The 26,638-nt window shown below is 39.4% G+C and overlaps 1 pseudogene across 1 annotated transcript; it reads left to right on the top strand.

Moving 5' to 3' along the window:
* The first annotated feature begins 8,571 nt into the window (after window positions 1-8,571).
* Window positions 8,572-20,856, top strand: LOC311090047 (cilia- and flagella-associated protein 45-like; annotated as a pseudogene). Its single transcript has 7 exons — window positions 8,572-8,762; window positions 10,554-10,731; window positions 10,813-10,942; window positions 11,038-11,181; window positions 18,810-18,918; window positions 19,053-19,258; window positions 20,614-20,856. The product of its transcript is annotated as a cilia- and flagella-associated protein 45-like (transcript).
* The last annotated feature ends 5,782 nt before the right edge of the window (window positions 20,857-26,638 follow it).

Below are 26,638 nucleotides of genomic sequence, written 5' to 3'. Positions count from 1 at the left end.
GGGGTAACGCACTGATCCAGAAACACCAGACGAACTGTCTTGTTGCAAAAATGTATTCTTGGGTTATTTAGCTTGTTTGCTGTACACCTTGTCACATAGCAGCTTTTAGACATTTTTTTTGTCTTTTGTTATAAGTCATAAATGACAAGGAGGCAGTTTCTCGCAATGCAAAGTCAATAGAGGCGGTTGGATTGTTTTCCCACCCGGTGTGGGCGTGGCCTAAATACGCTCTGTACGTAACCGCAGTAACTGCGTCTCTATGGAAATTGGAAAGACAATAACAAACTACCGGAAGGCTCACTTAGGCTTAACTTTAGCTTAACTAAAAAAAAACACAACCCCCCCCCCCAAAAAAACGCCCCCCAAAAAAAACACTCGATAGAAATGGTAAGTAACGTTACTTTTACACACCATATACACTATATTATGGGCATTAAAATGACAAAATGTTATGTTTTCTGGCTGGCAAAAGTTTGTAATGAGTAAGATTTTTAAATGTTTAACGTTGTGTCTTATGCTCACCAAGGATGCATTTATTTGATGAAAAATACAATACATCCTCCAGAAATCATTCTAATATGCTGATTTGCTGCTCAAGAAACTTTTTTTTTAAATTATTATTATCAACGTTGAAAACTGTTTTGCTGCTTAACTTTTAGGCTATTTATTTATTTTTGGAAACGAGATAGAACCAGTTTAAATTGATTCAATATTTATATTTAAATGCTGTTCTTTTTAACTTTATACTTTATAATAAAGAACCCTGAAAAAAAGAATCACATTTTCCACAAAAATATCAGTATTATTATTTTATTTTTTTACATTGACAGCAATATAAACCATTATTAATAAATGAGCACCAATTATAACTGATAAATTGAGCACTAAATCAGCATATTAGAATGATTTCTGAAGGACTTATGTGACACTGAAGACTGGAGTAATGATGCTGAAATTTCAGCTTTGATCACAGGAATAAATTACTATATTTTAAAATATATTCACATTGGAAACACTTGTATTACATTTTAATAATATTTTACCATTTTTACTGTATACTTGATAAAATACATGCAGCCTTGGTGAGCAGAAGATACTTTCAAAAACATGAAAATTAATAAAATACAATTATTCCAAACTTTTAACCACCCGTGTATATTCAGCAGGAAGTGTAGTCCAATTCTAGAAGGAATGAATGTTATGAGTCGGTACTTTATAATGAATAAAAAAAGAACCAGAAACTGACTGATTTGTTGTTGTATTAAAGACTCCTGATTCTTAAATCACATAGCGACTCACTAGTTGGTAATTTGACATGCTTTTCAGCCTCAGTGCTCTGGGCCATCATCTGGGAAACTGTCGGGCCGCTATTGCACACGGCCCTCACCTCTCATGTGGACGAGACCCTTTTTGGGACCCGCAAACAGGTAGAAAAAAGCTTACTTTATAGTCTTAGACATTAAATGAAAAGTAAAGGAAGATCCAACAGTCTATTGAATCTTTCTCAGCATTCTGCTGCTGATATGAAAGATGATGCTGAAGGCAGAAGCGTGAGGTCAAGGACACTGTCACGCACTGCTCCTGCAACCAAAAAGCCAGAGACAATCCGCATCATCACTAAAGACCTCATCAGAGACCTCAGGCAAGTAGAAACAAAAGGTTTTTACACTGTGGAGACATGTAGTTATCCTTATTGAGATATTTACATTACTTGTTCAAAATGTTGGTGTAACCTGATTTGACGTGAATAAAACCAGTAAATCTGTGTATCCCTGAACTGCATATATTGGCCATTTGTGTTTTCACAGTTTTTAAAGGGGTCATGAATTGAGAAATTAAATTATCCTTAATCTTTTGACATATACAAGGTCATTGCACTATTAAAAACATCCTGTAAGTTTCAGAACTCAAAACCTCCTTGTTAGTCCAAAAACAACTTTTATTGAAACCAAGCTCTGAAGACAACTAGTTTCGGATTTTGTCATATTATGACGCAATAGTGCGACGAAAGACCGTCTTCTACATCATCGCATCTTTGGCCCCGCCCACTGGCATTTTAGTGAGATTAGAAGAAAAGAGAGATACAGAATCACTGGACTAAATGTAACATTACCTTCCATGCTAGAAATGTGCATTATTTGTTTGTTCGGAAAATTTCACTGTGAATTCTTTGGCAAATCAGTCGCAATTTCGGCACAGGCTTTGCAAACAGACTTTAACTGCAAGATATGAACCCGACAGTAATGCAACAACATGCAAGTAACCGTGTTCATTTTAATGCTTAATCTGTGATCAGTGATTTCTGATACGTAATGATTCATGTACAGTCAGACGTTCATTGTTTATTGCCGTTTATGCATCAGTAAATCAATCCAGTGACTAAACAGTCAACTTCACATCGTTTCTCTTAGTAGCAATCTGTTATTTAAACTGTGATTAAATTATATACTGACAGCGATCAAAGAACGCTCCCTTTATAATCGCTGGAGCTGCCAATCAATAGGGCTGGGTACCGAGTTCAATACTTTTTAGGTACCGACCGAATTGCCTCGATACTATCGAGTATCGAAAAATGACTCGTTGTTCGGTACCAGATCTCGATACCTAAGGGGTTAACTCGTCAACGTCAGTGCTCAAACAAATACATATGAAATGCACAACGACACACTTAAATTCGCTCACGCACATACACGCAAACTCTACACACACGAGACGCGCGCACGCACAAACCATCCACGCATATATGAGCCGTGAGCGCACACACAAACTCGCGCACATACTCAATGAGACGCGAGCACACACACAAACTCTCCACGCACATACTCATATGAGACGCGAACACACGCACACACACACAATACCCTAAAGATGTGGAAAAGTCGATCGAAAGTGTGGCTACATTTCTCCAGGCTCGATGCCAACAGCGCGTGATGCAGTATTTGCGGTAAAATAATTGCTGCAAAGACCGGTACCACGACAGATATGATGAAGACCTTGACAGTGCACGGAGTAAACATAAGAGCAGAAAGTTGCTCCGTCTTTGACTGGTAAATGAAGAGATACCTTGTTGATCACTCTGACAGTGTTTATATTGCAATAATGACCTACTAAATGTACACTGCCGTTCAAAAATGTGTTGGTTAGTAGGGCTGTGCAAAAATATCGATACAGCTAACTATCGCGATATTTTTTTTTCACGATAGTGTATCGATATTTCAACCTCTAGTATCGATATAAAAAAAAAAAAATCATCAAATCCCTCTGTGTGCGTCAAACGACCTCCTCCGCCGCTGCTGTAGTTGTCGCTGACTCGCTGTCCAGTTGTATGAGGCGCCGGGCTGGACAAAAGCGAAGCGAACTGCGCGCGAGAGAGACCGAGGGTGTGAGCGCGCGCGAGAAACCGAGTGTGTCTGCGCGCGAGAGAAACCGAGTGTGTCTGCGCGCGAGAGAGACCGAGTGTGTGAGCGCGCGAGAGAAACCGAGTGTGTCTGCATGCTAGAGAGACCGAGGGTGTCCGAGCATTAGTATTGGTACATACATAGTAATATAATTACTATATAAGAGGCATGGAAGTTCAATTAATGGACAACAATAATCAGTACAAATGTCTTGTTTTGAACTATTGTTTAATAAATATAAATAATTCGAGCACATAAACTTCCATATGGAGGATTAAATAAGATTGAATGTATGTAGTAAGATTCCATAACTAATCACTGACACTGTACCACAACCGTGTCAAATAACAATGATTCTGAATTTTATTCACCAACATCTGGATGGTGTCCGAGCATTAGTAGGCTTATTTGGTACATAGTAATATATAATTATTATATAAGAGGCATGGACGTTCAATTAATGGACAATATAAAAACAACAATTAAATTATTATAAACAATAGTTTAAAACAAGACGTTTGTAGTACTGATTATTGCTGTCCATTAACCGAACTTCCATGCCTCTTATAGTATATAATATTATGTACCAATTAGGCTACTAATGCTGGGGCACTCTCAGTCTCTCTCGCACGCATACACACTCTGTCTCTCGCGTACTGTCGTATCGTGACCCATGTATCGTGATATGTATCGTATCGTGAGGCCCTTGCCAATACCCAGCCCTATTGGTTAGTCAGATTTTTTTCCAGTAAGGATGCATTAAAGTGATCAAAAATTACCTTAAAACACGTGTAATGTTACAAAATATTTCTGTTTCAAATAAATGCTGTTCTTTTGAAAATTTTATTCGTCAAAGAATCATGAAAAAAAATGTATCATAGTTTCCAAAATATTAAGCAGCAAACTGTTTTCATATTTCTGTAGGATTATGTGACACTGAAGTAATGATTTTGAAAATTCAGCTTGGACATCACAGGAATAAATTACATTTTGAAATATATTCAAATAAGATTTTAAATTGTAATACTATTTCACAATGTTACATGTTTTACTGTATTTTTGATCAAACAAATTTAGCTTTGGTGAGCATGAGCTCTTTATAAAAAATTTTTTTCCTTTGTGCACTGGCTAAGGAGCATGAGCCAAACTGAAAAAATAAAACCAAAGTTTTTGAGGTAATGTGTTATGTAATCTTTGGATTTCATAAAATTGGTATCGAAAAAAGTATCGTTCAGGAACCGGTATCGAAATCAAGGTATCGGTATTGGTATCGAAATTTTTTGAATGATACCCAGCCCTACCAATCAAAGAGCGCAAGTTTATCAGTAACTGAGTCCATTATAATCAATGACACTGTCTTCACTGAACAATGAATCTCTTATTCACATTGTGTTTGCACTGTTAGTTTTGATGAAAGCATTCGTGAGAGTGCAGAAATCGAGTTGCATTGATAAGATCACCGCATTCATGTGTGTCATCGGCTACAAGCTCATCGCTGCAACCTTTCATGCGACGGGAGTAGATCTAAATACCTTTAATTTCACTGAGCAGATTGCTCACTAAACCAGTGTCATCATGTTTTCAGGCCATTTCAAGTTAGAATTTTGAAGTGACATAAAGCGGTGTTATCCAAGTGGCAGAGCTGTTTAAAGGGGACATATCATGCTAAATCCACTTTTTTAGCCCTTATATGCATTTTGTTGTACATTTGGAGTGTTTAGAAGTACAGAAAAGTTTAAATTATTCTCTTCAGGTGCTTCGTTGATATCTTTATATTCTGTTTTGGTCCTATTTTTCAACCTGTTCCGATTTTTCTGTTCTCTATGACGTTTTTTGAACTATTACGTCACAGTATTTGCAGCGGAACTGCCAAATAAGGACATTGACTTCCGGCCCAACACTTCGAGCAATCCGCCATTTTTATTTCTCGCTGCAATTTTGTAGTCCAAGCTAAAGGATGCAGAAGTTACGAGAGGGTAAGTTAAAATGTTCGGTTGTTGGATGTAGTAACCCACACGCTTCATTACACCGTCTAATGTAGATGAACTGCCGCGCTCGACATGCGGGAGATGTCTGTAAACAGGAGGCGGGATTTATCACACGAACCAATCATAGCGCGATAGGAGGAGGCAGTACCTCCTCTCGCATGACTTTCCCCCATTCATTCTTAATTACCCCCCACTAAACCCACCGCACACTTTAAGGGGTCTGTTAACATTTTGAAATATTTGATCCAATTTTTTGAGGCGGCACTGCCTCCCTTGCCTCCTCTGAGGAAACGCCCCTGATCTGGTTGCAGTGTTAATTTCGTTAACGAAAACTATGACAGGGCTTGACATTAACTTTTTGAGGCACTTGTCCTTCGGACAAGTAAATTTATGTTTTACTTGTCCATGCACAAAAGTCACTTGTCCGGGTAAAGATTTATAATTTTATAATTTATTTTTTGTGTGTTTTGCTAATGCAGAATTCGAACAAACCATTGAAAGCATCCAAACACTATCAATATTAATAAAATTCAGTTGAAACAGTAGAAAGGAACGTGTCCCAAGAACAGAGTTCCCCTTCAACAAGAAATAAGGATCTCCAGACTCCAGATCTCCAGACTCCATAATACAAAGTAATACTTTGCACGCTGGTGAGCAGTGTATCACCAGAGGAAGTGGTGACTCTTGTAGGTATCATCAGTATTTGCAAGCTAGCTAGACTTACTGTATACTATATCTAAAATAATTTTGTAGACATAAGAGATAGAGATGCACCGATTACAATTTTCTAGGCCGATTACAATTTTTCATTGAGTTTGACCTGCCGATTCCGATTTATTTTTTTTCTAACCACTTTACAGCACACACAAATATTTATTTTTGATCTTTTCTTTAACCCTTTCACGCGTAAGTTTAAAATATTTTAGCTGACACCCCCCACCCCCAGAGTGAGTTTTTTCAAGGCGAACGTTCCCTTTAATGTTTCCATGGCGACGCGTCACGCGATACACCGCAGCCACAATAATACTGTACGACAGATGTGTCGCTTTTATTCCGCTTTTTCTTTTTTATTCAAAATATTCACAAACTTGCTTACCATGTCATCAACATGCCTGTCTGATATTCCGATTCTCAAATACGTGTAAGTGAGTGTGTTTGGTCGTTTAAAAACCTTTATAAATAATCTTGATCTATAACATGAGATGGGCGCCGCAATGTTGTCCTGTGAGTCGGATTTACAGCACGTAAATTCATCAGTTTCTCCCGAAATAAATGCAAGAAAGTGGCCGGTGAACTGAGAAGAATAGAGTAAACTTTATAGTTACTTCCACTATGTTTGTCTGATATGAATAACACATGTCGGCAAATTATATTTGAATAGATTATTGCTGCTTCCACAGACATCAGTGTGTATTTTACAAACTCCAAATGTATTTTTACTTGTGCTTATGTGTATTTAAATATCTGAAACCTAAAATAAACATTATGAGGTTGAAAACACTGCTTAGTTGTGATGTATGACAGCGCTGAACGCGTCCGACTCTGGCTCAGCGCCAGCCAACGCGCGAAAGCACAGTTTGAATCTGGCAGTTATGCGACGTCTCAAATCGGTAAAATTAAATCTGTAAAATTATAGACGTAATGAGTGGCACATAACGTGAAGTAACATGGCATTTTATTTTGTTTGAAATTTAACTTGTTTAAATTTAAATTTTCTCTTCCACTTGTCCTACAAAAAAATCCACTTGTCCCGAGCGGACAAGCCTTAATGTCGAGCCCTGCTATGACAAAAAATGTTCGTTGACTACCTTTTTTCCCCTGACTAAGACAAGACGATGAGAGACGACACCCACGTCATTTAAACGATAACTGTGACTATATCAACACATGCAATATCGTTGACGAAAAAAGACGAGACTGAAATGTGTTTAAACATTTTTTTAAACTTAACCAAAACCACTTGTTTGTGTCAAATAAAGGAGACGACAACACATTGACTGTTTTTTACGAGCGTTCATGCTTACGGTTGCCAGATTTTAATAATTAAATCCCCAGACAGAGCTTTTCTGTTAAAAGAACACGTTTCCTACCCGGCCTTTTCAATAGTATCTGGCAACCATGCGCGCGCGCTCTCTACACTGCTGAAGAAGCGCGGATGATCTGAAAACAACACAAGTAAGCTGGAGTTTAGCGATCTTCATTTGAGAATTTTATCTACTTAAATTAAAGTGTCTTTCAGTCGGTCTGTGTTCTGCCACGAGCCGTTTGCGCTATCTGTGCTACTAAATCTGCGATCAAAATATAGGTTGATATCTAGTGTTTTTAATGTCGATCATATTATACGAGCAAGAGTGCAATGTTTCCTGAATATCCACACGATTTCAAATGAGACATTGATTTTATACAACAGTGCAACAAACAGAAGGGTAACATTAAATGATTTACTACATTTAAAACAGTATTGTCATAGGCGTATTGCTCCATTTTGCAACGAAAGCCACAGCAGACCTGCAGCACACAGCGGTGATTCGTGAACGATTCTGTGGCTTAGAATGATTTGTGAGATTCAATGACCCGTTCATAAAAATAGCAGCTTGCTTCCTTACTGAATGAATGAATGACTCCATGACTCACTCATAAAGACAGTGACTTACTACTGGCTTTAATTTAATATTTTAAAAGTACCGGTATTACTAAGTTTTTACCATCATTGCATATTTATTGAACATTGTTTAATTTAAAAATATATATATATATATATAACATTTTTTTTTGTCCCTTAGTGGAAAAAATGTGAATGCAGTCTAAGTGGAAGAGGGGGTACCAGGGGGTAGGGCACTCTAAAAACCACTGAACTAAGGAAAAGGGGTATGTAGAATTGCACAAGTGCTACTGCTAAAGAGTGCAATGTCAATACAGCCTGTTACATAAATTTACATTTCTCATAAGCTTAATTGAATTGGCCTAGAGATAAAAAATGTAGGACATTTTTTGTCTAAAGACTACATATAAATAGCTACCTAAATGAATGTCGGTAACTGCAGTTTGACTAAAAGTTGACAAAAAACGCAATGACTTTTCGTCAACTAAAACTAGACTAAAACTATGAAAGACAAAATGTCTAAAATGTGACTAAGACCAATAAGTATTTTCGTCTCAAGATGAAAACTAAGACTAAATCAAAAATGGCTGCCAAAATTAACACTGTCTGGTTGTTGTCATGTCAGGATTCTGCAGAGGAGAGAAAAGCACGGATGCGTCAGGCGGGCCTCTCTCGGCAGAAGAACCAGAAACTCAGTGAGCTCGAGATTACCTGTTGGAACGAGCCAACGCCATGGGAATGGAACAAGAAGATGAAGTCAAGAAGCTCAATGAGGTAGATAGGACCACACTAACAAGCCAAACCATGACGCACTGGTTATTTCCTACATGCAAATGCAGGGTTCGTACGGGTGCTTGAAATCCTTGAAAGTGCTTGAATTTTGATGTTGCGTTTTCAAGGTTTGAAAAGTGCTTGAATTTTGGATAAAATGCTTGAAAATGCTTGAATTTGTAACTGTATTTCTTTCACAAGAAATATCTTTCTGACGAAATAGTTCTTTATTAAATGGAGAAAAAAATGTAGCCCTTCAGAATCAGATACAGATTGATTTGCGTTACGCTGGCCAGAGCAAAAGTAGGCGGAGTTTTCATTTTGATTTCCGCGGTTGTTTGGATGCACCGTTTTTATTGGCCACGCAGCGGCAACAGTTGAACTATTTTAAACTTTGACCGCGGTGTGCGCGCGAGCTCGCTGAGCTCCGCTTTGGTCCGAGTCGTGCGGCGCAAGCCATTGAAATATATCGGTTTCATTTCATAGCGCAGCGCGGTCCGCGTCCTATCTGAAAGGGCCATTAGTGGCTGAGAGTACTTGGTGTGATAATGTAATGTAAGTATTGCATGTCCGTTATGTTCATTTGTGGAATATGCAGTGAACATTGCCAAAATTACAGAACTGTAACGTGCAAATTAACCTGCAAACGTTAGCCCAGTGCATAACAACAGTCGTTGATTGCTGAACTGAAATCAGTCAGTGTCATAAGTAGTATACTGTTACTGTAAGGTTTAGGATGGCCCTATGCAATATTTACACTGCTCTATTCCAGTAAATGTATTAGCTAACGTTATGTCTTGGCCCAAGACATCTGAAATACAGCTAGGCAATGAAATACATTTATCAGGCAGGTGCCTGTGCACTCAGATATTGTTCAAACCTTGTCTATATCAAGAATGTGTCCCAAAACGGTCTTCATATTTGAAATTAATTCAGTTTTACAGCCTATAAATCACATTATCTGGTCAGCAATATTTGGACATTAATATAATGAAAAGTATATTATTCATATACTTAGTGATACATTTTGAAGAATAAAACTTGTGATTGGCTTAAATATTAGGGCTGCACAATATATCGAAATATTGCAAATGTATATATTACAATATGCATAATTGCTTGCATATCGCAAAGGCTTGCAATAACGGGTCATGAACAAAAGACAAAGAAAATCACTCACTGCTTTTGGCTGAATAGGCTAACTTTTGTAGCTTTAATAAGAATCAGTATATTTAATTCATGCAGTGAAAACTAAGCAGTGTTTATTTTTACATTTGATTAATCAGTTTCTGTTGTTAAATAAACCTAATGTAGGAATAGGATAACCTGAACCCCTAAACCCCAGTGATGTTAAAATAACACTTCTTATGCTACAGTAAAACACTGATGTTCACTGTCTTGAAGTTGTAGGGATATTTTCTTATCACAAAAAGAATGTGAAACACGTATGTGTAGGTTATATCATTTTAAAGATAATTTAAGTTAATTTGACACACTTTAAGCATTATCGTATCGCATATTGAATATCGCATTATTTAATGAGTTATCGCATATCTCATTTTTCTTCTATATCGTGCAGCCCTCTGCTATTATGAAACATTTGGCTGTTTATCTCTTTTGATGTGATAAAAACACTAAATAAGAATTTTAACTATGTATTGGTATGTAATTTACGGTAGTGTAAGGTGCTGGAAAAAGCTTTAAAATGGACCTGGAAAGTGCTTGAAAAGTGCTTGAATTTGACCTTGGAAAAAGTGTACGAACCCTGCAAATGTTGTCTTTGTACTCCTGCAGTTGATTCGGAAAGCGCAGTGCCATGTTGTCCGGGATGCGCAGATTAAGGAGAAGAAACAGAACCGCGCAAAGTGGCTGGAGGAGGAGAAAAGGCTGGATGCCATCATGGAGGCGGAGCGTTGCCGAGCCGTAGAAACTCAGAAAAAAAAAAACAACTACGCAAAGAGCAGATGATTCAGTAAGGATGTTTACACTCTGTATTCCATATACTCTACATACAGTGTATTGCTCCCTGGTTAATGGGTGGGTGTTATTAAAGGGGGAAGCTGTGCATCCTCGACCAGATCCAGATGCGTCTGGAGGAGAAAATGCTTCAGGATGAGATGAAGGACCAGGAGGGTCAGCAGTTGCTGGAAAACATGGAAAAGATGCAGATGGAGGAGCTCAAAGTACATGCAATATCCAGAAAATTTTATCTCCAGATCAATTTGAATCAAAAGTACCGGTAGTTTTCAAACTCACTCTTTGTGTAATGTTATCTCAGGTCATTGAAAGGAAGAAGGAGCAGAGGAAATTGCTTCAGGATATTCAGAGGATAAATGAGGAGAACCTGCTTGCTAAAAAGCAGAAAAAGGAAGAAGAGAGATTAGCAGATTTGCGTGCTGTAGAGTATACAACCAAGAAGTTTGTAAGAAAAGTCTTTTTAATGGGTTTAATCGCCTCTCTTGACATCCACCACTGTAATCTTAAACTTTAAAATCAGGGGCAGACTGTTCTTGCAGTTCTTACCTTGTTAATCAAATACAATAAATAAGATCAATTAAGCATTCATATAGGCCAATTCACACTGCATCGACAGACAGCGACCAACGTGGACAAACACCAGATTACAGTATGTCACTTCTCAGACATTCCACAAGCCGACAAACATGATTCAGCATAAAAAGCCCTATAAGCCCATGCAAACACCCGACGAACTGTCTTGTTGCTGTCTGTCTGCGCAGTGTGATTCGGCCTTATAATGTGAGATAAAATTTTCCCTGATCCCTTTTTGTATTAAGTACTACAGACTACTTTAAATGGATAGCTCACCCAAAAATGAAAATTCTGTCCTCATTTACTCACCCTCATGTCGTTCCAAATCTGTAAAACATTTGTTCATCTTCAAAACAAAAATGAAGATCTTTTTGCTGAAATCTGAAAGCTTTCTGTCCCTCCATTGACAGTCTTCGCAACTAACACTTTGACCACTTTCTCATAAAGAGTTCGTAAAAGGAACTGAGTGGTTTAGTCCAAATTTTCCGAAGAGACTCGATTGGTCAGTTTTTCTGTCATTTGGCCAAAATCTCAAGTAACAAACTGTGAAGTGGTTTGCACAGGCAATTGGGCTTGTACAGGATTGGCTATGACTCGACAACACATGCTAGACGAAGACACTCTTCTCCGCTCCTCAAATACATACATATATACATACATAATTATAACCACCCATTTTACAGAAAAAGTGTTTAAATATTAATATTTCAGTGCAAAAATGCTGGTTATTCTTGTGCTCATTGTTTTCATCAAGATCTGGCCGTGTGGTCACATAATATATATGGACCATATTATGGTCTAGTTGCAAAAGTTCAAATTGAATCAGAACATTTATGCATCTAAGTCAGACCTCCATGCAACTGGACCGTAATATTCTTCATTGGAAATTAATTATTTCCAGTCTGTCATTTGTCTGTCCATTGATTTTGACCAATATTAGAAGTGGACCACAAGGGAAAAAACATCTTTTTAAGTCTGACCTACTGTACTGTGATCAAAGGAAGGATCATATAACGGTAGATTAATATGTTGAGACAAGCTAAACAAAAAACTTCAAGGGCCTGGCAACATCAGCAGCTGCAGTTGGCTTGCCCACCAAGCCACATTGAATAGCCACATCAATCTGTTACGTTGCTAAATGGCCACGGTTACCTGCTGCTGAGTGCGGTTATTTCTATCTGTTTTTAATTTCCTATACAGATCACGTGAGGTCCCGCCGGCTGTGATTGTGGGCGGGGCAACTGCTTTAAAGACGCCCAGTCTGGAGACCGGAAGCTCTCTCTCACTTCCCATCCGCTCCTGGTAGCAGACGGAGCACAAGCTCCGACGCGTGCTCGGCCTGCTGCTTCCTTTGAACTTGTTTAGAGCTTGTTTCAATGTTGGTTTCACAAGCACGATCCCGATATGGGATTATTGTTTGTTATTTTTAGTTTATTGTATTTATTTACAGCTGGTGGTAACTGGTGATGGGTTTTTGCATATTATTTAGTACAGATTAGTGGAGAGCAGGAGAAAGAGGACCCGGAAGACTCACACAAACTCTGTCTTTTGTTTTGAACGGGAGGCAGGCAAGTTTCATCCGCTTTGAAGAATAGTGTGGGTCAGGGTTTTCTTTTGTTTTTGTTATGTTTATTTTTGCCACCATGCTCTGCGTACGCTAAGGCGTATCACCTAATTAAAATTATTTATTTACACTGTCATCGAATCTCTGTGGTATTTTATATGTTATGTCGATCCATAATTAATTTGATGGGTTCGTAACATATAAATGGGGGCTCGTTTAGTCGGGTTTTGAACTGTTAATTTTTTTTTTTTTTTTTTTTTGTGAAGTTCGATTTTCTCTTAGTAAAAATCTTTTTCTGTGGTGGTCGCACTGCACGCTGTGAGTGCGCATTAGTTTGCTGTGATCGCTTTTTGTTAATTATGCTGTGGATTTTCGGTGACTTTTCTTTAGTGTATTTAATTTTTTTTTCGTTTAGGGTGGACCTATTCTTATTTAACGCAATGTTTAATTTAGATGCCTTTATTCTCGCTCCTTCACAGGAGGTTTTCTTAACTGCTACGCGTGATGACCTTGTTAGAATTGCTGGCCACTATAAACTTGAGGTGAGTGGTAACCCTTCCAAGGCTGAACTTCAGGATAGGCTTCTTGAAGGTTTGCGAGAACTTGGAGTATTTTTGAAAGTATCTCCGGATGCATCTACATTGCCTGAGGGTAAGCGTTTTCCTATTGAACCTCCACCTTCACCTAGTAAAGCAGCACTAGAGTTAAAACCTTTACAGTTAAGAGAGAAGGAAATTGAATGGGAACGCGAAAAAACTAGATTAGAGGCTGATAGACAGACAGTACGAGAACAGGAGAAGAGAGAACATGAATTTAGATTGAAAGATCTTGAGTTTGCGCAAGCATTACGTATTAAAGAGCTCGAGCTGAAGGCTCGTGAGGCTGGTGTTTCTGTTAGGCAAGATCAATTTGACATAACTCGTAACATTTGCCTTGTTCCACCTTTTAATGAGAGCGAAGTTGATACGTTTTTTGCACATTTCGAGCGCGTAGCAACAACATTTAAATGGCCCAAAGAAATTTGGACCATGACGTTACAGTGTGTTTTTACTGGGAAAGCGCAGGAAGCTTATTCCTCGTTAATTCTGGAAGACGCAGCAGATTACGAGAAAGTTAAACATGCTGTTTTGCGCATTTATGCTCTTGTGCCTGAGGCGTATCGACAGAAATTTCACAATTATCATAAACCTGAAGCTCTTACACATGTCGAGTATGTTAGAGAAAAAGAAATGCTATTTGATCGCTGGCTTAGCTCGCAAGAAGTGACAACCTTTCAATCTCTTCGTGATTTGATTATTCTTGAAGATTTTAAAAACGGCCTTCCTCAAATAGTCGCTACCAATGTTAGTGAGCATCAGAATCTGACTCCGGCTCGTGCAGCTGTACTTGCGGATGAGTATGTACTCACACACAAGCGTGTTCCTTCTAATTCAAAATTTTCACAAAACGTTTCTAGTCATCCAAATGTGTCCAAGGTTTCTAGAGAAACCGTGCCTGTTTCTGGCCGCTCTTCAGACTGGCGTCCGTCGGGGTCTAACGTTACAGCTCCGACCTGTGCGTACTGTAAGAAACGTGGTCATGTTCTGGCAGAGTGTTATTCTCTGAAACGTAAAAATAAGGTAGCGAGTCAACCAGCTTCTGGTAGATCAGAGGTAGGGTTGTGTGTTTCGAACTTGCCTGTGAGTAGGGACGATACTGATAACCACAGTTTTGCGCCTTTTATAATGGATGGCTTTGTCTCTTTGCCCGGTGAACGCTCAAATTCCTGTAAAAATTCTGCGTGACACTGGCGCTTCACAGAGCTTTATCGTACAAGATGTGTTGCCTTTTAGTGAGAAGACTTTTACTGGGGATAGTATTCTTGTACGTGGATTTGAAATGGGTTATGTTAATGTCCCTCTGCATGAGATTTCTCTTATGTCTGAATTGGTCACTGGCAAAGTTAACGTGGGCGTACGCCCTTCTCTGCCTGTTGAAAATGTAGCTGTGCTGCTTGGTAACGATTTGTGTGGTGGAAAAGTTTTGCCTTGCCCAATAGTGTCTCATGCATTTCCAAAATCATGTACTGATGACCTGTCAATTAATTTCCCTGAGGTTTTCACCTCTAGCGTGGTTACTCGTGCGATGGCGAAGAAAGAAAAAAAAGATGCAATTGAGGATCAACTTGATCTTAGTGATACTTTTATTGCTCGACCTTCACTCTCTAGCGATAGTGATTTGTCTTTGAATTCTGCTTCACTGTCGTTTTCCTCTGATGTTCCTAATTTATCTATGAGTCGAGAGCAGCTTATCAAGGAACAGAAAATTGACCCATCTCTGTCTTCTCTTCTTTCAGAAGCTATGTCTGAAGAAGACATTGAGCATTCGCCGCACGGCTATTTTTTACGAGATGGTGTCTTAATGCGCAAGTGGAGACCTCTTATGGCCTCAGCGCAAGATGAGTGGAGAGTTCTCTTTCAAATTGTTGTCCCAATTTCTTTTCGTGATAACGTTTTGAGTATAGCTCATGACCATCACTTCGCGGGTCATCTTGGCGTAAATAAGACTACTGACAGAATTTTACGCCATTTTTTTCTGGCCAGGTATTAAAAAAGATGTCGTGAGATATTGCCGAACATGTCATCTATGTCAGGTCACTGGTAAACCTAACCAGGTGATTCCGCCTGCGCCTTTACAGCCGATTCCGGTTACGTCTGAGCCGTTTGAACACGTTATACTAGACTGTGTTGGCCCATTGCCTCGAACAAAATCTGGGAATCAGTGGTTACTCACCATAATGTGTAGCTTGACTCGTTTTCCAGAGGCCATACCGCTCCGTAAAATCACAGCTCCTGTCATTATTAAAGCCCTGATGGGTTTCTTCTCTGTTTTTGGCCTTCCGAAAACCATTCAGACCGACCGCGGTACTAATTTTATGTCCCGTGCGTTTGCGCAAGCTATGCGTCAGCTCGCTGTCCATCATGTTACCTCCAGCCCGTACCGTCCACAGACTCAAGGTGCACTTGAGAGGTTCCATCAAACTTTGAAAAGTATGCTTAAGTGTTTCTGCCTCGAGTTCCAGTGTGATTGGGATGAAGGTGTACCGCTTACTCTCTTTGCTGTACGCGAGGTGGTACAGGAGAGTTTGGGTTTTAGCCCCTCAGAGCTGGTTTTCGGACACACGGTTCGTGGACCTTTAAAGCTGTTAAAAGAGTCGTGGCTCGCCGAGCCTAAAGAGTGTTCCAGTTTGACTGATTATGTGTCCAACATGCGTAATAGGCTCAGCCGTGCATGTCAGTTGGCCAGAGACAATTTAGGTCTTTGTCAGAAGAGAATGAAACAGAGGTTTGATCAGAAGGCTGTTTCCCGAAGTTTCCGTCCTGGTGATAAAGTTCTTGTGCTGATTCCGGGGATGGGTTCCGCTTTACATGCTCGTTATAGTGGACCTTATCGCGTTGCTCGCAGAATGAATGATTTGAATTATGTCATCTCTACTCCAGACTGAAGGGGAAAGACCACACTGTGTCACATTAACCGTTTAAAATTGTACTGTGATCGAGGAGAAGATTCAATCTCGGAACTCACCCCGCCTTGCACTTCAACTGTTCGTGAAGATGCTTGCGCAACTAAACCGGCGCTGTCCAAGGCGTGTGGTGCTGAAGTTGTTTCTTCACTGGCGGTTGTGGGACAAGGAGAAAATGCGTCTCTGTCAGTACAACACGGTGCTGTGGCGAGTCCTTACCTTGAAGATGAGGGTCGTACTCCATCGGTGGAGGTTATTGAAGGAAGAATGAAGAATTCTGAAGTTCTTAATGATTTAGATTTATTTTTGTCTAATTTATCAACATCAGAACGCAACGATTTAATCTCCTTGATTAAAAAAAATGAGAGTTTGTTTCCTGATGTGCCTCGTCGAACAACGGCAATTGAACATGACATTGATGTGGGGGTTACATGTCCAATTAAACAGCATCCGTATCGTACAAATCCACATAAAAGGTTGTTGTTTCAAAGTGAGGTAAAATTCATGTTGAAAAATGGCATTGCAGAAGCTAGTAATAGCCCATGGAGTTCGCCTTGTTTGCTGGTGCCAAAAAGTGATGGTTCCATGCGGTTTTGCACGGATTTTAGGAGGGTGAATGCCGTTACAAAACCTGATAGTTACCCATTACCACGTATTGACGATTGTGTTGATCGTTTGGGCTCAGCGGTATTTGTCAGTAAAATCGACCTATTAAAGGGTTACTGGCAAGTTCCGCTGACACTCCGTGCCAAAGAGATTTCAGCTTTTGTGACACCCGACCACTTCCTACAGTACACCGCCATGGCCTTCGGCCTTCGGAACGCTCCCGCTACCTTTCAAAGGCTTATTAACGGCGTTCTTGATGGTGTGCCTAATTGCGAGGCCTATTTAGACGATTTGGTCATTTATAGTGCCACCTGGCCTTCGCATATCGCCCATCTTTCTACTGTGTTTCGCAGGTTATCAGAAGCTAGTCCAGTCCAGTCAAAAGTTGAGGCGATTTTGAATTATCCTCCTCCAACCACTCGTCGCGAACTCCGCCGTTTTCTGGGCATGGTAGGTTACTACCGGTCATTTTGCAAAAATTTCTCTGCTTTTGCCTCACCCCTCACTGATTTGCTCAGTTCAAAAGTGACCTTCGACTGGACTTCACGGAGCCAAGTGGCTTTCGAGTCCGTTAAAGCATTGCTGACTACTGCGCCTGTGTTGGCTGCTCCTGACTTTTCCCGGCCTTTTTCCCTCGCTGTTGATGCGAGCGACCTTGGAGCGGGGGCTGTTCTTTTGCAGCATGACGAGGAGGGTCTTGAACATCCTGTTTGTTTCTTCTCGCGCAAGTTTAACCGACATCAGCGTGCTTATTCGACCATAGAAAAGGAAGCCCTTGCTCTTGTGCTTGCCTTTCAGCACTTTGAGGTCTATGTCGGAGGTGCCGCATGTCCGGTTGTGGTATACACCGACCACAACCCATTGGTTTTTCTCGATCGCATGCGCAATTCTAACCAGCGCTTAATGCGGTGGAGTTTGATTTTGCAAGGGTACAACTTGCAGATTAGGTACATCCGAGGACGCGACAATGTAGTTGCAGATGCATTGTCCCGTGCTTGAAGGAAAATATTGTAAATAAATTGTGCTTAAAAAAAAAAGTGTATTGATTGCACCTTAATTTTTTTTTCTGTTTAGTTTAGCAGTTTTTTTTCCTGTTGAACATTAATGGTTTGTATATTTTATATTGTCATTTAAACAACAATTTATTTTCTTTAAGGGTGGGGGTGTTACGTTGCTAAATGGCCACGGTTACCTGCTGCTGAGTGCGGTTATTTCTATCTGTTTTTAATTTCCTATACAGATCACGTGAGGTCCCGCCGGCTGTGATTGTGGGCGGGGCAACTGCTTTAAAGACGCCCAGTCTGGAGACCGGAAGCTCTCTCTCACTTCCCATCCGCTCCTGGTAGCAGACGGAGCACAAGCTCCGACGCGTGCTCGGCCTGCTGCTTCCTTTGAACTTGTTTAGAGCTTGTTTCAATGTTGGTTTCACAAGCACGATCCCGATATGGGATTATTGTTTGTTATTTTTAGTTTATTGTATTTATTTACAGCTGGTGGTAACTGGTGATGGGTTTTTGCATATTATTTAGTACAGATTAGTGGAGAGCAGGAGAAAGAGGACCCGGAAGACTCACACAAACTCTGTCTTTTGTTTTGAACGGGAGGCAGGCAAGTTTCATCCGCTTTGAAGAATAGTGTGGGTCAGGGTTTTCTTTTGTTTTTGTTATGTTTATTTTTGCCACCATGCTCTGCGTACGCTAAGGCGTATCACCTAATTAAAATTATTTATTTACACTGTCATCGAATCTCTGTGGTCTTTTATATGTTATGTCGATCCATAATTAATTTGATGGGTTCGTAACACAATCCCAGATGTGTTTAACTCTAGGAACGAGAGGCAGAGTATGAAGCTGAGCAGGTACGAATCAAAAAAGAAAAAGAGGAAGTGGCACGACAGAGCTCTTCAAGAACGGGACAGGGAGCATAAAGCCGAGCAGGTAAAATGTTACAGTATGTCTTTATAAAAAATAACTAAATTCCTTTGTATGAGATGTATACCCATGATGGCGTAATACATTTTGCATGCTGGATTCTGGATTTCAAATAAATTAGTTTTTCTCTGAACTGTGAGGATGAGATCAGGGCACGGAGGAACCAGGAAGCGGCTGCGAGGGAATGGAGAAGAAAAGAGAAAGAGCAGACTTTGAAAAAGCTGGAAGAGGAGCCAAAGGCTGCTCGTTTGGAACAAATGACTCATAAGAATCACTTGGTGTCCATTGAAGCCAGACGAGAAAGAGCAGACTTTGAAAAAGCTGGAAGAGGAGCCAAAGGCTGCTCGTTTAGAGCAAATGACTCATAAGAATCACTTGGTGTCCATTGAAGCCAGACGAGAGAGAGCAGATTTTGAGAGGGTCCTGAGATACAAACACCATCACATGTATCAAGTACTATTAGCATGGCCGTACACAAGGTTTTAGAAATACAGAGGTACAAAAACTAAGCTTGCTAACATTTTCGGGTCCCCCCAATCTACATTTGTGCATTTTAAAGGGGTCATATGATGCTATTTTAAAAGTTCATTATTTTGTTTATTGGGTGTAATAGAATAGGTTAACTTGCTTTTATGTAAAAAAACCCAACACTTTACATACTGTTTACATACTGTATATTATTGCATAGCCTCTATTCCCAGTCTGTCTGAAGCACAGATTGCTCTGATTGGCCAGCTGACCCAGTGCATTGTGATTGGCCAAAATCCTCAATGCACTTTCCATAATTGGAAACTCCAAGGCTTCTAAAGCAAATGTAAACCCAGTTAATAATGGCATTGGTATAACCGAATCAGTTAGAGCCCGAAATAATCAAGCAGATAGACCAGAACCAATTTCTGCAAGCACGTCTAGAGCAGGGCTGCGTTTCCCGAAACCTTCTTAACACTACGTCGTTCTTAAGTTACACCTTAAGCTGTACCTTAGCGATAATACGTGTTTCCCGAAATGTTCTTAGTTAAGTATACCTTCTGTAAGTCATACGTTCGGAAGGTTGGTCTGGACCACTCTTAGCTTTACCTTATCACTGTTGCAGGTCTATACGAATATAACTCTGAAGTTTTAATACATTCAGACAGTGTTCAATTAGGCTCATTCAAGTGTTTTCATGCAAATAATAAAACTGTCATTACACTGATTGTTGTTAGATTTTTTATTATATTATTATATATATTATATTATATTATTCATTTAATTAAGCGCTTTTAAAGGCCAGTGAAAGCATAGGCTACTGTTAGTAAGTTAGCTACTGTTAGCTACTGTAAGTCCTAGGCCTATTCGGACGCTAATTGTTTCTCATGGGCTTGTATTTTAAACATTTACAGGGGTAAGTCGGTGATTTTAGTGCCGTCCGAATCCATAATATCAGTGTTTTTTCTCACCCAACCCGCGTAAAAATCCCTGGCCAAATTAGTACCTACTGTTTTTTGGCAAACAGGTATTGTGGTAATTTAATTGCCGTCTGAATCCACATCTCTGAGTTTACAAGAAGAGATTCAAAATTCACTATTTAAATCCTTTTTGATCACTGCAGAGCACCGTACGTAAGATGTACACTTTTATTTAGTCCTAATAAATGCAATTTAGAGGGGAGAATGGACAAAGATAACATTGAAGATTGTATGCTGTATACTCCTTTTCCAGGGCACAGCAGGATTTAATTGAGAAAGAACGAGATAAAGAGGAGCAGCGGCATCAACACATCCAGAGGCATGCTGAGGCTGTGAGGCAGCAGATACGGGAGAGAGAAGTGCAGGCCGTCAGCCAGCGCCGAGAGCTGTTTCGAGAGGGGAACGACTGGAGGCGGCGCGCAGTCGCAGAGCCCGACTGGACGAGATTAAAGAAAAGAAGCTAAGGGAACTCAGGTATGTCCTTAGAGTAAAGTAGACAGCAAAATGCATTTTCTTTATATATACACTATTCTCTTTGCCACCGACATTGACTCAGGCGTGTTCTGGCGCAAACGTTCCCTGGTGCTATTTTGCAGTTCCAGAAAACAATTCCACCACAGACCAGGAAAAACCTAGTCTAAAGTCAGTGGCGCATTATTCAGATGCTATTTTAAGGGCGCATGCTTGGCCATAATGTATGGGGGGGGGAGGTCGAGGCCAGCATTTATCCCCTATAAAGTTACCATAAACTTCGCAGCTTTAAAAAACAATCATCATTCCTAATGCCGAAACATGACAGCCAATACGAGTCAGAGTAACGTTAAGGCAGAAATGTTTTCAAAGTCTTTTACACCGCGAGTCTGACAACTGGACACACTGCCGAACAAAGTACCGCACGTCGGAAAGCAAGCCTGAGGTAAGTTAGCTTACAATGTTAACTGTCCTGTCAGATACAGACAGCGATGTTGCCAATGTCATTATTTTTAATTTTGACATAGAAGTGGGCGAGATAATATCGCGAGCGGGCGCCGTGAGCGCTGAGCGAGCAGGAACAGTGCAGTGTTATTCATTGCGCGGCTCGCGAGCCTCATGTGTCTCGCCAAGCTTTAATTTGTGGCTCGCATGGCGATAAATAATACGGTGATATGATGCATTCACTAGAGATATTTCATAAAAACATTAATAACAAGTAGGGCTTTAACATAACCCGTTAAAAACTCAAAGTGTCAGCTCTATTACAAATAATTTCGATCGGATTGAAAGGGGTGGTTTATCGAGAGGACGTGAAAAAACTTGATCGATTGAAAACCTAAACTGAAAGGACGACGTATGACCATAGACTGTAAGCGTATGACGCGCTGAACGAGCTGTTCTCCTGATTAATAAAGTGTCATATAAATGAGTATCCTTTCATTCTATAATTCTCCTTTCACTCAGCATCTGTGAAGTGAAGCAGGACAACGGCCCACCAGTCCTTGTTTCAGATTATCATACAGACGACTGGTTTGGGGCATTTTTAATGCGTGATAAATAGTAGTAGTAAATAGTTTTTTTTCTCTGACACCCGATGAAACGCGTAGATCAGCGGCCCATTGGTTCTTTTCTTGATTGACACTGGGCTAGCCCAATCTAATCTTTAATGTGAAGTATAGAAATATACTCTTTCAAGTATAGAAATTAGTACAAAACTAATTATGAAAGTTTCCTTTATTTTTCAGTGCATTTGTTTTATAATATATGGCTATTACTATCATGGGATTAATATAACTATTATTGTAATAGTAATGTAGACAGACACTGTAACTAAAAGAGTTTTGAATTTTTCTTTGTTTAATTTGCACCAGATTGATGAATTTAACATTAAAAAGCACAAAATTTTCGTACGGGGGAGGTATATGCCGCATCCTTCTCACCTTTTTTACCCCTGACCTGTTTTCATGCCTGATTAAGGGGCAATATTTGCCATCTTAAATTGATTTCCAGGGGCATTTTATCCCTATATATGGACATTGTTTCTAAACGTATTTAGAGGTATGCATCACCTTTTATGTCAAATTCTAACATTCAAATTAAATTATCGTTAGCCTCATGGCATAATTGCCCAAGTAATTTTTTTTAAAAATAGGACGTAGGCAATTATGCTATGAGGCTAAATAACACAGTCCCAATGTCAAATTAAATCATTAAATTAAAATCCATCCTTGCAGTGCAGAGGTGACACAGAAGCGTTATCAAAACTGGCATTAGCCTACTATATTTACACTTCATTTACAATTGCATAAATAAAGCTATGCAATATTTAAATCTGAAATGATTTATAATTGTAACGTTTTAATTAAAGGATATTTTAAATATGAAACTAAAACCACCAGTAGGTGGCGGCAAGTCACTGTCTTAGCGAGTTGTTGGAGTCATTTATTCAACCGATTTGTTCAAACGGCTGATTCATTCAGAAAAACAAGTGATTGTTCATTGAATCGTTAAAATTATTCGTTCAAAACGCGGATTTCAGTAAAAACAAAACAAAAAAAACATCGCTGTCTGTTGGACCACGGCTTCATTATGAAATTCTCGTCGGCGAAATAAAGTAAAAATTGACAATATTGTGTCCAAAAAGTAACTCACAATGTTAACTTTATTGTTAATTTAACTGTTGTATAAAATAAATAGCACATTTGCAATTGACCCTTCGCAGGGAGCTTGATTGACAGGCGATCTAACCAATCATAATCCGCCATTTTGTCCGACAAAGCAGTCAGGAGAGATAGCAGATTAACATGGGAGGATTTGAACTTGAAAAACGGAATGTACTGGCGCCTTCCCGCGGTTTGAAACAACATTCCTTATGTTCATTCATGTTTATTTGATGCTATAAATGGTCTGGCAACTCAGCATTGTCTGGGCTCAATCCGAGGGGCGGGATAAACGGCTGTACACGATTTGATTGGCCTGACTAGAGTTTGGTTTTTCCAGCTCGAAAGTCAACGGAGAGTTGCTAGATTACACTGGCTGCAAAATAAATTTTGCGTCTAGTTTTCTAGGCTATGAGTCACCCCTATTTTATCCACACTGCACTGGCTGCCTGTCAAATTTAGAATTGATTTTAAAATGTTATTATTATTTGTAGGGCTGCACGATTTGGGGAAAATGTCATATTGCGGTAATTGAGGTCAATATTGCGATTGCGATATACGATATAATAAACAAATGGTTTCATGAGTCAACTTGCTTGGTTCTCAAGGAAAATAAATGCACACACAGATTAGTGATAATCAGCCTAAAGAAAAAACAGGGTTCGTACGGGTGCTTGAAATCCTTGAAAGTGCTTGAATTTTGATGTTGTGTTTTCAAGGTTTGAAAAGAGCTTGAATTTTGGATACAATGCTTGAAAATGCTTGAATTTGTAACTCTATTTCTTTCACAAGAAATATCTTTCTGACGAAATAGTTCTTTATTAAATGGAGAAAAAAAAATGTAGCCCTTCAGAATCAGATACAGATTGATTTGCGTTACGCTGGCCAGAGCAAAAGTAGGCGGAGTTTTCATTTTGATTTCCGCGGTTGTTTGGATGCACCGTTTTTATTGGCCACGCAGCGGCAACAGTTGAACTATTTTAAACTTTGACCGCGGTGTGCGCGCGAGCTCGCTGAGCTCCGCTTTGGTCCGAGTCGCGCGACGCAAGCCATTGAAATATATCGGTTTCATTTCATAGCGCAGCGCGGTCCGCGTCTTATCTGAAAGGGCCATTAGTGACTGAGAGTACTTGGTGTGATAATGTAATGTAAGTATTGCATGTCCGTTATGTCACGTTCATTTGTGGAATATGCAGTGAACATTGCCAAAATTACAGAACTGTAACGTGCAAATTAACCTGCAAACGTTAGCACAGTGCATAACAGCAGTCGTTGATTGCTGAACTGAAATCAATCAGTGTCATAAGTAGTATACTGTTACTGTAAGGTTTAGGACGGCCCTATGCAATATTTACACTGCTCTATTCCAGTAAATGTATTAGCTAACGTTATGTCTTGGCCCAGGACATCTTGGTAATGAAATACATTTATCAGGCAGGTGCCTGTGCACTCAGATATTGTTCAAACCTTGTCTATATCAAGAATGTGTCCCAAAACGGGAACGCCTGTCAAATATTTCTGAATATTTCTAAGTCTTCATATTTGAAATTAATTCAGTTTTACAGCCTATAAAATCACATTATCTGGTATTGTAAGCAATATTTGGACATTAATATAATGAAATTATAGGCTATATGATACATTTTGAAGAATAAAACTTTAATAAGAATCAGTATATTTAATTCATGCAGTGAAAACTAAGCAGTGTTTATTTTTACATTTGATTAATCAGTTTCTGTTGTTAAATAAACCTAATGTAGGATAACCTGAACCCCTAAACCCCAGTGATGTTAAAACACTTCTTATGCTACAGAACACTGATGTTCACTGTCTTGAAGTTGTAGGGATATTTTCTTATCACAAAAAAAATGTGAAACACGTATGTGTACAGTAGGTTATATCATTTTAAAGATATTTTAAAGATAATTTAAGTTAATTTGACACACTTTAAGCATTATCGTATCGCATATTGAATATCGCATTATTTAATGAGTTATTGCATATCTCATTTTTCTTCAATATCGTGCAGCCCTCTGCTATTATGAAACATTTGGCTGTTTATCTCTTTTGATGTGATAAAAACACTAAATAATAATTTTAACTATGTATTGGTATTTAATTTACGGTAGTGTAAGGTGCTGGAAAAAGCTTTAAAATGGACCTGGAAAGTGCTTAAAGTGCTTGAATTTGACCTTGGAAAAAGTGTACGAACCCTGAAAAAAGTTCTTTAGTCAAGAGCAGTGAGTGTTTTTCTCTGTTCTCTTTGTTCTTTGATTAACTTTAGCGACAGATATAATTAGTGGCTACTGTGGGACTACTCCCTTTAAGACTAGCCGCTGTCAGAGACACGCTCACACGCGCCTCATTCTCTCACGAGTCACAACTCTTCACGTTTATCATAAGACTACTCTTATGTTATTAAGATACTCGACAAAAAGACATTTTGGCATAATTGTGTGTGTTATTGTTCGTTCAAGCTCGAAAGAGAACTGTATTCTGGCATGCTGTTTTGTGCGCACGCACGATATTAGCGTGATTCTTTCTGTGTGTCACAGTCAGGACATTCACAGGCAGCGCGTTCATTTTGGCATACATGTTATTAGAGTTCTCAACGGGCCTGAAAATTACAACCCGACCCGACCCGGCCCGTGGCTTTTAAAGCCCGGACCCGATCTAACCGGACCCATCAACATAATTATCTGCCCGAACCCGGCCCGCGGCCCGACGCGCGTCGGATTTTTTATAATATATTCACATTTTCACAGATTCTGTAAGGGGTTCACAAACTTTCAAGCACCACTGTATATCCTCGCTATAGCAATAATTGATATAATGTCTGCGTTATTTTGAACATATGCATCTTCCTAGACTCCTGGCATCTGAGCCACAGTGGATGAATTTCATTTATGAATAAAATATGCCTAGGAAATTTGGTAAAGTCTTATGTGTTTGTGACCGAAGTCTTAGACTTCTTCCTGAGTCTCTCCATCTGTGTCCGACTCCGGTTCGGACATAAAAGGTTGAAAGCTACTAACTATTTCTGACATTTTGGCTGTGTGAGATTCTCCAGTTTTGTTGTTGCTGCCAGAGTATCTGAAGCACAAGCTGTTAGTAGTGGGAAGTTCAGATCATTTTACTGACTCGGATCTTTGAGTCTCGTTCAGCAAAATGAACCTGAATGAATCTTTTTTCGAGTCATTTCGTTCATTTCAGCATAAAATAATTGCTCACCAGAATACTCACCAAAATGTTGTAGCGTTCAGAAGTTCCGCAATTAACACTAAAGTCTGATTTAATCAAACTATTAATCTCGTACGAGCCTCCACTATGTTACGGGCAGTCGGACACCACCCTTAACATAAAGGAGAGACACGCACAGATCAGCTCGTATCAAAAATAGGGGTATGTTTATTTAACACATGTGTAGGAACAATAATTAAAATAATTTAATATAGGTAGGTTTGTGTATATTTTACATGTAGTACAATACTGTATGTGCTTATAAACACCAGACAGATAATGATTTATGAAACGGATCTTTACTCATCTCACTTGCACAAAATAAATGCAGTAATAGAAAGCATAGAAACGCACAGGTGAAATACACTGAAAATATGCATTTAAAAATTTGGTCGGGTTGAAGTC

Source organism: Abramis brama, assembly GCF_963993115.1.
Source record: "Abramis brama genome assembly, chromosome: 9".
NCBI lineage: Eukaryota > Metazoa > Chordata > Actinopteri > Cypriniformes > Leuciscidae > Abramis > Abramis brama.
This window is presented reverse-complemented; position numbering and strand designations above follow the sequence as displayed.